At 45.0% G+C, this 13938-nt stretch overlaps 1 protein-coding gene across 1 annotated transcript in view; it reads left to right on the plus strand.

The window, feature by feature from the left end:
* The window catches only part of GABRB1 (gamma-aminobutyric acid type A receptor subunit beta1), an 841994-nt gene that overhangs the window by 410527 nt on the left and 417529 nt on the right, over positions 1 to 13938 (plus strand). The gene's annotated exons all lie outside the window — the stretch shown is intronic.

The raw sequence follows: 13938 nt of genomic DNA on the forward strand, positions 1-13938 counted from the left end.
TGCAATCTGTCCTGCTTACAGCATTTTATGAAAGACTGCCTTGCAAGAAAGGATTAACTTGATCTGTAATGTGACCTCCAAACCATTATATCTTGTTTATAGCACTGCAGTGTTCTTAATGCTGAAGTTAAGCGTCTGTGTTTCACGGTCTGTGTCCAGAATGCAATGTCGGGACTGACTGTGGTTCTCCTGTTCCAGATTCTGGATGCGAGAAAAGCGGTAACATGCTGCGATTTTCTGCTAGAGCCGTGTCCCTCGAACCCATTCACTTGAATGGGTGCTGGAGAAACATCGGACTGCACTCGGATGTTATCCCAGTGCAGTTCGATATACGCACAGGCTGACAATGGAGGAGATGGGGGGATAAACCCCTCCCCCTCCTCCGCAGCGCCCGTCCTCAGCTTCACAGCTGTGACCTGATTGCAAGATCGGGTCACAGTCGCATGACACTCGGCTCACGCTCGCAGCAGAGCCTGAGCCGGGAGTCATTAGCATATTACATCCGATGCTCTCGCATCGCATGCTATGTGCTAGTGTGAGTCCAGCCTAACAAGCAGAGTTGCCATTTGGCCACCTCCATCACCATGGCTGGGTTTGACTGTAACCTTTGCAAACCCTACAGTTACATCCCTGAAAAGAACATAAATTAACTCTTTGGATGCCTGATAGTCTACAACAGGTTTTAATCTGCTTTAATTAAAATAATGATAATATGATAAATTGCAGTACCTTTCATCTCCCACTGTGTGCAGTCAAAGAACCAATTATTCCTGTAATTTCCTGTCATGGGCAATTGCATTCTTATCATACAAGTTATTGTTTGCACATGTTAGCTGAAACTCACAGCTTTACTTTCAATACAGTTTATCTTTAAGTTACTGAGAATGAATCAAAGTGTATCAGATGTTACAAGGTTTAAAATGAAATATTTTTTTTTACTAGAAAGTAAAAATGTCAAATAACGCCTGCCTGTTTTATCTCCTACTCCTTGTTTTCTCACTGTGTTCTTCACTATTTCTCCCCGTCGCCATTCATAGAGTAAAACTGGTGGTATAATCTGACACTTCGCTCCTCTGGCAGCCCATCTTGTTGTGACTATAAGAGATGCTTTTTAACATTTGAGATGCTTATAGATATTGGCAGAATATAATCTCATTATAATATTTTGTGGGCGCTACGGAGCAATGACGTCATCAGCCATCACGAGCACTAGCATGTACACATCAGCATCAAGAAGATGAGGAACCCAGTGGCCCCGAGCAGTGGTTTTATAATTTTTTTTGTATATGTGAAACAGATGTGTGCCAGTATAGCTATATATATATGTATATTACGACTGTGTAGTGGGTCATACCCCTCGTTTAATGAAAGAAGAACTCACAATGGTCACAGAAATAACTTGGGTCTGACAAAAGTAATAATAAATAAAAAAATCTATGAAAATGAACAAATGAAAGTCAGATATTGCTTTTCAACCGTGCTGCCACAGAATTTTTTAACATAAAACTCATGAATTAGGCTTGGATAGAAATGATGGTTCCCTCCTTGACTTAATATTTTGTTGCACAACCTTTTGAGGCAATTCCTGTAACTGTCAATGAGACTTCTGCACCTCTGCACAGGTATTTTGGCCACTCCTCATGAGTAAACTGCTCCAGTTGTCTCGTGTTTGAAGGTTGCCTTTTCCAGACAGCATGTTTCAGCTCTTTTCAAAGATGCTCAATTGGATTTAGCTCAGGGCTCATAGAAGGCCACTTCAGAATAGTCCAATGTTTTCCTCTTAACCATTCTTTGGTGTTTTTATCTGTGTGTTTTGGGTCATTATACTGTTGCAAGACCCATGACCTGCAACTGAGACCAAGTATTCTGACACTGGGCAGCACATTTCTCTCTAGAAACTCTTTTTTTTTTTTTTATTCTTTATTTAACCATAAACATGGAAACATCCCTAACTGAGTCAATTACAATACACTTCACATCCATTGTATGACATTTTTATAACAGACTAACTGTAACACATGAAAATTTCAAGACACTGGTACACGAACGGACACAAAGCAGGGATCCACCCTCTCAGAACACCTCCATCCCACGGCATCAGTAGGCCCCCCTCAATCAGGGGGTATCCATGTACCGTAGTCATAAGAGTATTTAAACTCGATCCAGGAGAACCATGTATTGTGAAAGGCCTCATATCTGTCGTGGAGAGATGCCGTCAGGTCCTCAATGTACAACAGTTCGTTCACCCTGTTTGCCCACATTGACAATGTCACCTCAGAGGGATGCACGTCCTGGCGGCCATCCCCAGAAAGCTTAACAGAGACCCTTTGTATGCATGGACAGAGGACTCAGATACTTGGAGCAGGAAGAGTTCCGGGCCCAGGGTCTGCGTGTATCCAGTCACATGCCTGATCACTCCCCGTACCCCCTCCCAAAACTGCTGTAACACTGGGCACTCCCAAAATATATGCAAGAAGTCTCCATCCCCTGTACTATCTCCAGCAACTAGAGTCTACTGCTGGGAACATCCTGTGGAGTTTTGTTGGGACCCTATACCACCGGGAGATGCATTTGTAGTTGGCTTTCTCTAGAAACTCTTGATAGTCTTGAGATTTCATTGTACCCTGCACAGACTCAAGACACCTTGTGACAGATGCAGCAAAGCAGCCCCAGAACATTATTGAGCCTCCCCTATGTTTCACAGTAGGGACAGTGTTCTTTTCTTTATATGCTTCATTTTTTTCATCTGTGAACAAAGAACTGATGTGCCTTGCAAAAAGTTCAATTTTTGTCTCATCTTTCCATAGGACATTCTCCCAGAAGCTTTGTGGCTTGTCAACATGTAGTTTGGCAAATTCCAGTCTGGCTTTTTTATGGGTTTTTTTTCAACAATGGTGTTCCTCTTGGTCATTTTCCATCTAGTCTACTTTGGCTCAAACAACAACGCATGGTGTGATCTGACACTGATGTTCTTTGAGCTTGAAGTTCACCTTTAATCCCTTTAGAAGTTTTTCTAGGCTCTTCTGTTACCATACAAAATATTCGTCTCTTTGATTTGCATCAATTTTCCTCCTGCGGCCGTGTCCAGGGAGTTTGGCTACAGTCCCATGGATCTTAACATTTCTGAATAATATGTGCAACTATAGTCACAGGAACATCAAGCTGCTTGGAGATGGTCTTATAACCTTTATCTTTAACATGCTTGTTTATAATTTACTTTCTAATCTCCTGAGACAACTCTTTCCTTTGCTTCCTCTGGTCCATGTTAAGTGTGGTACACACCATGTCTCCAAACAGCACAGTGAGTATCTGTAGCCCTGTATACAGGCCCACTGACTGATTACAAGATTGTAGACACCTGTGATGCTAATTAGTGGTCACTTCTTGATTTAACATGTCCCGTTTGTCACATTATTTTCAGGGGTACCATAATTTTTGTCCAGGCCTATTTCATAAGTTGTATTTTTTTAAAAAAAATTCTGTGGAAGCATGGTTGAGAAGCAATGTCTGACTTTCATTTGTTCATTTTCATAGATTTTTTTATTTATTATTACTTTTATCAGATTCAAGTTATTTCTGTGACCTCGTGGGTTTTTCATTAATTAAATGAGGGGTACCAACAATTATGATGTGTATGTGGGGGTTCATACTGTATATAGGCCCTATGTGAGGGCTCAAACTTTATGTAGGGGGCTGTGTTCAGGCTTCTACTGTATATGTATATAGTGGAGTATGTGGGAGCTCATATGTTATATGGAGGGGCTATGTGGTGACTCATGCTGTATGTGGAGGGGCTGTGTGTGGGCTCATACTGTATATAGTGAGTGCTGTGTGTGAACTCTGGGGAAAGTCTGGTTATGGGAGCAGTGGGTCTACGTCCCTGTCTCTCCTCCATCTTGTAGCATGACAAGATCCTTGTTTTTGTGCATCTTAATTTATGATAGACTTGATTGTACAATATAAAGCATTTGTATATGATTCCTCATTTGTTTTATTTTCATGCTTTCATGTCTTTTTCTACTTCAACTAAATTCAAAACTTTGAGCAAGATCGAAGTGAAATTATTATACTGTTCTTTCCAACTTAAGCAAACTAACTATAGCTGCTACAGTAAACTTGACTTGCATTGGGAGCTTTAAAATATTGAGATAGGTTTTCCAATACAATTGCGCCTAGACTTTGTTTTAAGTGTGATTTTGGACCATAATTTGGTATCAGGTTGTAGACCACCTTAAAGGCCATGGACACTTTTGACGTGGAAAAAATATTTTTGCTTTGTTAATTGGCTTTAGTTAATGAAATTGCAACAGACTTTGGTCTTCAATGTCATTGCTTCATTCATTTTCAGACCCCCTGATATTCTGTTTGCAGACTGATCTAATTTTTAGACTTATCTCTTGTGTGGGAATGTCTCTCCCAGGAATACAGGCTGGATCTGAGGTCTGTTTGTATCCAGTGTGCCGCTTTCTTCTTATATATTAATACAACTCCAATATTACATCTATTTCCTCTCCACGTTCTTTATTCCTTGTCTACAACCTGAATACTTTGCTCTCCACTAGACTCTTACATACTTTCTTCATTTTCCGCTGCAGATTTTTGTGTAATCCTGTCCTTCCTGCCACTTTTAAGACTGAATTTAGACAACTGTTCAAAACAAGTCAACTTTTCATTAAAAGGAACAATTTTCTCTTCAGTAATGTCATCTTTTTTACGCCATCAGTATGTCATCCATATATATGATTATACAACCTTATGACATCCATGTGACATTGTCATGTGCTATCCAAATCCACACATGTGGATTGCTACTAAGGTGTCGGAATCTGTTCACATTGCAGAGTCCAACAGGCAACCTCGTCTCTTTTAAGCGCTTAGCTCGACTGGGCGTCGGCTGAGTTGTTTCACTGCTCCCAGCCGTGCAGGAGTTAATCCTGTGCTACTTTTCTGAGAACTAGGTTGCTGATTACCTTCCACAGCTGCTCTCCTACTTAAGGCTGGGAAGTGTAGAATGCCAAAGATAGCTTCTGCGATATTTTGGTGGCCGTGGCGAACTTACATTTGGTGACCAGCGATTTTTTTGTCTGTGTTGTATGAAAGTTCCTTGGTGTGACTTTCTCCCTCCCCTTTGGTTTATCCCCTCTGGAGTCTTTTTGTCTCTCCTCTGTGGATATTTGCGGTGTGCGTCAGTTTCAGTTTTACCCCCTTGTCTTTGTCTTGTGGGAGGTTTATTACTTCATGTCCTGTCCACCCCAGGGTGGGGGGTGTGAAGGTACTGAATCACTTTCACCCTGTTTTTCTTCAGAAGTGCAACAGATATGCATTTTGGATCATTGCCATGTTGGAAAAGTGCCCATGCACCAAGAGCAAGGCGTGATGGTAGCCTCTTCTCTTTCAATATTGAGCAGTACATCTGTGAATTCATGATACCATGAATAAAATTTAGCTCCCCAATGCCAGCAGCACTCATGCAGCCTCTCTTAATGACAGTGTCACCACCATGTTTCACTGGAGGAACCATGCTATTAGAAAAAATTACATATATATCAAGGGCATGGAGTGATGGAAGCATAATGTGATCCACTGTGGCCCTCACAGTCCCTCCAATACAGTATGATGCCCCTACAAACTGCCACACAGAGTATGATGCCCCCACAGCCTAGCCCACAAATAATATGCCCACACAATATAATTTTCTTATAGTGTACATAAACCTTTACAGTACCAACAAACACCTCTGCTATATAAAGACATACAGCTCTGCTACATCAACACACACACATATATATATACACACACATACACAGCTCTACTACATCAACATGCAACTCTTGGGAAGGGAGCGAGGGAGCTCCGAGGAGCAGATCTACCACCACATTGAATTGCAGGTAGTATCTGAGTTAAAAACAGCACCTTTCATGTTTTTTTGGTAGGTTTTGAACAAATAGCAATTAGAATATTTTTGTATCTCCCCAAGTAACCACTTAATGGCTCTTAACATACTTAGTGCATATCACAGACTCTGTTCAAACCAAACAGAAATCAAACCTGGCATTGACTAGCACTGTCATTTATGCCAATTTTTACTGTGAATTATAAAAAATCCTTTGGACTTTGGATGACTTGTCCTATCACACTATGTCTTGAAAGGTGGCAACAGCACAGAAAAGGGGCAAAATGAATTCCTTGCACAAAAATATGTGACCTTTTAAACACAGAAAGCTGGAATGAGATGCTTACATTTTAATCAGGTGTTCTGGACTTCAAGTGATCTTTTACTAAGAACATGTTCACATGTTCAATATTTGGTCAGTATTTTACTAAAGTATTTGTAAGCCAAAACCAGGAGTGGGTGAAAAGTGCAGAAGTGGTGCACATTTTACTATGATACTTTCACTCTGGTTGTTCCACTTTTGATTTTGGATTATAAATACTGATGTAATATACTGACCAATTATTGAGTGTGTGAATGTGGCCTAATTGTGATATTATTTTATGCAGGGACTTAAAGTGAGAGAGAAGTCTAGCTCTTATTTCCTCCAGATGTCTTAACTGTCCGAAAGAGGGGATAGTGAAGCCAGCGCTGATTGGGTGCAGGGATCACATAACATAATAATGTCACTAGATCCCCAGGAGAGGCAGTGACAACACCAATAGATGGTGGTGAGAATAGGTGTTATTATTTTAGATAAGAAAATATAGGGGTTGTCCGAATATTGGGCAACCCCCTTTATCCTATATTTCCATGTATACTAAAGACTGTCTTAAAATAACATGTTTTAAAAAAATAAATCCCACTTAGGCAACATTTGCATGAGCTGTTTTATCATTTTATTTTTGCAAATGTGATTTTGAAAATATTGCAGCAAAAATATAACAACATAGAATGACTACCGTATTTTTTGGATTATATGAAGCACTTTTGCTCCACAAAATTGATGAGGGGTGTGTCTTAAAATCTAAATCTAGCTTACTGGGGGGGTGGTGGAGAGAGGTCACAGGTCTGTGCGGCAGGCAGCAAGGCTTTGTGCAGCGGGCTGCGAGGCTCTGTGTGGCGGGCAGCGAGGCTCTGTCTGGCGGGCAGCGAGGCTGTGCAATGGCCAGCGAGGCTCTGTGCGACGGGTAGCGAGGCTCTGTGCAGAGGGCAGCAAGGTTCTGTGCGGCAGACAGCGAGGTTCTGTGTGGTGTGCAGCGAGGCTCTGTGAGGTATGCAGTGAGGCTCTGTGCGGCGGGCTGTGAGGCTCTGTCTGGCGGGCAGCAAGGCTCTGTGCAGTGGCCAGCAAGGCTCTGTGAGGTATGCAGTGAGGCTCTGTGCAGTGGGCAGCGAGGCTCTGTGCGGCGGGCTGTGAGGCTCTATCTGGCGGGCAGTGAGGCTCTGTGCAGTGGCCAGCGAGGCTCTGTGCGACGGGCAGCGAGGTTCTGTGCATAAGGCAGTGAGGTTCTGTGCGGCAGGCAGCGAGGCTCTGTGTGGCGGGCAGCGAAACTCTGTGCGGTGTGCAGCGAGGCTCTGTGAGGTATGTAGTGAGACTCTGTGTAGCAGGCAGCGAGGCTCTGTGCGGCAGGCAGCAAAGCTCTGTGCGGTGTGCAACAAGGCTCTGTACAGCGGGCAGTGAGGTTCTGTGCAGTGGTCAGCGAGGCTCTGTGCGGCAGGCAGTGAGGCTCTGTGCGGCGGGCAGTGAGGCTCTGTGCAGTGGGCAGCAAGGCTCTGTGTGGTGTGCAGCGACGCTCTGTGCGGCAAGCAGCGAGGCTCTGTGCAGTGGGCAGCAAAGCTCTATGCAGCGAGGCACGGGGCATTCTGGAGATGTCAGTGGTGCAGGCTTTCAAATGAGTCGGCACGTGAGCAGATGGAGCTGCACTGACTTCGGCCACCATTTCTTTGAAGCCCACATTGCCAACATCTTCACAATGGCCAGTGCCTCACCGCCTGCAGTGAGCACCAGCACATAGCAGCACCCGCCCTGGCACAGCGCCGCAACCCGCACTGAGCATCTTGCCCTCTTCTGCACCTCCTACAGTGTTGCTCCAGTACCGTCCCTACCTCCTGTGACACCGCTACACCACCGCTACCGCCCCTCTCCGGTAATGCCCCACCGGATTATAAAAAGGACCCCGTATTTTTTTTTTACCTTTTTTAGCTCTAAATTTGGGGTGCGTCTTATAATCTGGTGCGTCTTCTAAAACGAATAATACGGTATATCCTTCGAATTTAGTGACATTTTTATTAGCTTCTGCACATACATGTACACAAAGCTACACTCACACACATTACCAGATGCTGCATGCACAAGATAGCCAGCCTGTGTAAAAATGAAGCACGCTCGACAGGGTTATGGCTGAATGAGAAAATGACATTTTAAAGAGAAAAGAGAATCATTGCAGAATGTTCTGAAATGGAATGAGTCGCTTCCCAGTAGATATAACTAAAATTAATTTTTCAAGATCTGCCAAGTGTACAATGCTGCAAATGCAATGAAGTTTTAAATATATCCCCAAATGGGAGAAGATAATGAAGTTGCTGTTAAATATTTATCAATGAATGTAAAATCTCTCCATGTATTCTGGGAGCCCCCTGCTGGGAACCTGCCTTAAGGTACAAGCCATGATACAAGAAGGGCACAGATGCAACTCATTCCCTGCACTATGTGACAATTTACAGTGATATACCGCAGCAGTGTATTTTTCTAATGCTCTATACTAATTTTTACATGTATTTAGAACAGGCTGCCCCATGGCAAGCTGGTGCAATTTTATTTCAAAGCAAGACGTATGTAGGCAGTGAGAGAGACTTGCAAAAAAAACAAAAGCAGCAAATGGCAATGATGTCAAATAAAGTTATAATTAGAGTTGAGCGCGGTTCGCGGTTCGAGGTTCTCCAGTTCGCGGCTCGATTGATTTTGGGGGCTGTTCTAGATCGAACTAGAACTCGAGCTTTTTGCTAAAGCTCGATAGTTCTAGATACGTTCGAGAATGGTTCTAGCAGCAAAAAGACAAGCTAATTACTAGCTGGCTTTCCGCTGAAATAGTGTAAGTCACTCTGTGACTCACACTATTATGAAATTTCAGTGTATAGTGTGCGGGAACAGCGCATTCAGATCACTGCTGTTTGGATAATGGCGATCGCCATTTTTTTTTTTTTTTCCTTGTCTTCCTTCCCTAAGCGCGTGCGTGTAGTGGGGCGGGCCATTATGGCAGCCAATCCCAGACACACACACAGCTAAGTGGACTTTTAGCCAGAGAAGCAACGGCATGTGTGATAGGATGTCCATGTTACATGTCATTGCATTATAAAAACGAGAATCTGCCCGTCCGGACGCCATTATCTCTTCTGCGTCTGGGTGTCAGTCACCGCTGGCGTAGCTCCTGTCTCCGATACTGCTGTGTACGCTCTATGCACAGCGCTATACAGAATAGGGATAGAAGTTTCTTTCAGCCCTTGTAAGGGCTAATACCGGCAGGGTCAGAGCCATAGGTGACAGTCAGGGCCTTGAAAACAGATTTTAACTGCTACACAAGATGACAGCGTCTGTGTAGCTAAGGTCATGGATTTCCTCGCTGCATTTCCCCATTAGGAGGGATAGAAAGGGAGGCTTCCTTTCCTCTACCCAGACTCACAACCCTGCCACTGTACCCTCCTGCCCTTGGCACACTCAAACTCATTGTTACTAAGCCATTATACTAGCAAACACTGAGGAAACTTAGTGGCATCCTAAAAGTGGCTGTTGGACTTCTGTATTGTCCCACTAGTGCAAAGATATTTGCAGCACGTCTGCCTGCATTGCACACTCAAACTCATTGTTACTAAGCCATTATACTAGCAAACACTGAGGAAACTTAGTGGCATCCTAAAAGTGGCTGTTGGACTTCTGTATTGTCCCACTAGTGCAAAGATATTTGCAGCAAGTCTGCCTGCATTGCACACTCAAACTCATTGTTACTAAGCCATTATACTAGCAAACACTTATGAAACTTAGTGGCATCCTAAACGTGGCTGTTGGACTTCTATATTGTCCCACTAGTGCAAAGATATTTGCAGCACGTCTGCCTGCATTGCACACTCAAACTCATTGTTACTAAGCCATTATACTAGCAAACACTGAGGAAACTTAGTGGCATCCTAAACGTGGCTGTTGGACTTCTGTATTGTCCCACTAGTGCAAAGATATTTGCAGCACGTCTGCCTGCATTGCACACTCAAACTCATTGTTACTAAGCCATTATACTAGCAAACACTGAGGAAACTTAGTGGCATCCTAAACGTGGCTGTTGGACTTCTGTATTGTCCCACTAGTGCAAAGATATTTGCAGCATGTCTGCCTGCATTGCACACTCAAACTCATTGTTACTAAGCCATTATACTAGCAAACACTGAGGAAACTTAGTGGCATCCTAAACGTGGCTGTTGGACTTCTGTATTGTCCCACTAGTGCAAAGATATTTGCAGCATGTCTGCCTGCATTGCACACTCAAACTCATTGTTACTAAGCCATTATACTAGCAAACACTGAGGAAACTTAGTGGCATCCTAAAAGTGGCTGTTGGACTTCTGTATTGTCCCACTAGTGCAAAGATATTTGCAGCACGTCTGCCTGCATTGCACACTCAAACTCATTGTTACTAAGCCATTATACTAGCAAACACTGAGGAAACTTAGTGGCATCCTAAAAGTGGCTGTTGGACTTCTGTATTGTCCCACTAGTGCAAAGATATTTGCAGCACGTCTGCCTGCATTGCACACTCAAACTCATTGTTACTAAGCCATTATACTAGCAAACTATGCTGCCAGTTTAAGGGCCGTAGTTGCATTGTCTGAGATAATTATTGTTGTTTATTCTGCTGTTAATAAAGCTAGACCACCGCTGAAATCTACACCACCTCTCAATTTTTACTACCACATTTTAAGTGCACAATCTTGTCGCAATCAAAATGAGTGGCAAAATGACAGATGCTGGCGGAAAGGGGAAGAGGCGTGTTGGAAAAGGAAAAAAAGGGTTTGTCCGTGGGGAAGGTGGCAAAGCTCCATTAACATCTGCTGAAGATAGACCATCTTCCAACAAAAGTAAGATGTCTACTACTTACCGTGGACAATCCGATGTTCTCCCTTTTTTACGGACACGAACAACTGGAACAAAGGTAGATGATGGCCAAAAAAGGAAAATGCTTGAATGGATCTCAAGTGGTCCAACAAGTGCCCTCTCCGCCACCTCAACTACCGCATCCAAAAAACACCAGTCCTCTGAGTTGTCAGCCCAATCACACTTGCATTCTCCCAGCTCTGAAGTCTCCATCCGCCCTGCACAGTATGGTGGAACTGAGATGGCTGAGTCTGCGGGAGCTGTTCAGTCACACTATAGCCTGGGAATCAGAAGTCTGCTCCCAAGCTACAGTGAGTACAGACCAGGAAATGGTCTGCAGTGATGCCCAGAACCTTTGTGACTCTGATTCAGGCCGTGAGGACCAAGTTTCTGAGCATAATGTTGACCCTTTTTCACAAACTGTAACACCTGTTGTTATAGACAATGAGGAACATACTGATGACGATGAGACGCAGATACCAGATTGGGATGATAACTTAAATATTCGGTCAGGGCAAGAAGAGGCTCGGTCTGAGGGTGAGGGGAGTGCAAACACAACAATTGATGAGGAAGTTCTAGATCCCACCTACTGTGAACCCACAGTCAGGCACTCGAGGAGGTCAACAGAGGCGGTGGAGGAGCATGCAACCGACGACGAAGTTACCTTGCGCCTTCCTGGACAGAGTTGGAGCACTGGTAGCACGTCTACAACTGCATCCTCAGCCACCACTCTGCCTCTGAGCACTAGTCGGGGGGTCTAAGCAGGTCGCATGCCCTCTAAGCCTTGCCTAGCCTGGTCCTTTTTTGACATAGCAAAAGATCGCCCAAATTATGTGATCTGTAAAATTTGTCGTGATTCTGTTAGTAGAGGGCAAAACCTCAGCAGTTTGACAACTTCTTCCATGAATCGTCACATGAATAAATATCATATGTCCCAGTGGGCAGCTCACCGTGCTGCAATGCGGCCCAGCGGAGCGAACCATCCACCGCCTGCCCCTTCCAGTGCATCCGCGCGCTCTTCATCTTCTAGGACTGTGGGGACAGCTGTCACACCTGGTTTTCCTTGCACAACTTCCACCACTGTAACCGCAACAGGCAGTTTGCTTGGTAGGTTGTCAGTTGGTTTGGAAGGGGAAACAAGTACGTGTGTACAGCTCTCTCAGACATCGATAGCACCAACATTGGATGAAGGCAACATCATGTCTACGCCTGCACTTTCCTCACAAAGCTGCATTTTTCCAGGGACACCCTACTCAACACCGTCTACACACAACAGCCAGATCTCTGTCCCGCAGATGTGGACAAATAAAAGGCCATTTCCTGCGACCCATGACAAAGCTAAGAGGTTGACTTTATCCCTCTGTAAGCTCTTGGCTACCGAAATGCTGCCTTTCCGCCTGGTGGACACACAGGATTTTAGAGACCTTATGTCTGTCGCTGTGCCCCAGTACCAGATGCCTAGTCGCCACTACTTCTCTAAGAACGGTGTGCCCGCGCTACACCAGCATGTCGCACACAACATCACCGCTTCCTTGAGAAACTCTGTGTGTCAACGGGTGCATTTCACCACCGATACTTGGAAGTATGGACAGGGACGTTACATGTCGCTGACTGGGCACTGGGTAACTATGGTGATAGATGGTGAAGGGTCTGCTGCACAAGTCTTGCCGTCCCCATGACTTGAGTGTCAATCCTCTGTCTGTCCAAGTTCCGCCACTACTTCTGCCTCCTCAACCTCATCTGGGTCCTCCACCTCCGCCCCAAGCCTGCCTGGTCAGGCCACCAGCGTTCTCACTGCGCAGAAGGAATCACGCACCCCTCATTACTATGCTGGCAGCAGAGCGCAGCGGCATCAAGCGGTCTTTAGCTTCACATGTCTTGGAAATAGGAGTCACACAGCGGCTGAGTTGTGGGCAGCTCTGGAGACTGAGTTTAATAAATGGTTGTCTCCACTCAACCTGCAGCCTGGTAAGGCCGTGTGCGACAATGCTGCAAACCTGGGTGCGGCCCTTCGCCTGGGCAAGGTGACACACGTGCCTTGTATGGCTCACGTGTTGAACCTTTTGTCCAGCAATTTTTAACACACTATCCCGGCCAAGATGGCCTTCTGACCAGGGCACAAAAACTGTCTGCTCACTTCCGCCGTTCAACCGCCGCAGCTGAGCGACTTGCATCACTCCAGAAGTCTTTCGGCCTGCCGGTTCATCACCTGAAATGCGATGTGCCGACACGCTGGAATTTGACTCTCCACATGTTACAGCGACTGTGGCAGCACCGCCGAGCCCTGGTGCAATACGTCATGACGTATAGCCTGGGCCAACGAGATGCAGAGGTGGGGCAGATCACCCTGATGCAGTGGTCTCAGATCAAGGACCGATGCACCCTTCTGCACAGTTTCGACATGGCGACGAATATGTTTAGCGCTGACAATGCCATTATCAGCATGACAATTCCAGTCATTTACATGCTGGAGCACACGCTAAACATTATTCGGAGTCAGGGGGTGGGACAACAGGAAGGGGAGGAACTACAGGAGAATTCATATGCGCAAGACACAACAACATCACCAAGGTCCAGACGTTCATCATCACCAACGCGGCAGGCATGGGACCATGGGGGACAGGGATCAACAAGGGCGCATGGTAGCAGGCGAAATGTTGAGGAAGGTGCAGGAGAACATGAAGAAATGGAGGACGAACTGTCCATGGACATGGAAGACTCAGCGAATGAGTGAGACCTTGGTCAAATTTCAGTTGAAAGAGGTTGGGGGGAGATGTCAGAGGAAGAAAGAACGATTAGCACCTCTATGCCACAAACACAGCGTGTACTTGGTCTGCATGGCTGCGCAAGACACATGAGCGCCTTT

Source organism: Anomaloglossus baeobatrachus, chromosome 1, assembly GCF_048569485.1.
Source record: "Anomaloglossus baeobatrachus isolate aAnoBae1 chromosome 1, aAnoBae1.hap1, whole genome shotgun sequence".
In the NCBI taxonomy this organism is placed as follows: Eukaryota; Metazoa; Chordata; class Amphibia; order Anura; family Aromobatidae; genus Anomaloglossus; species Anomaloglossus baeobatrachus.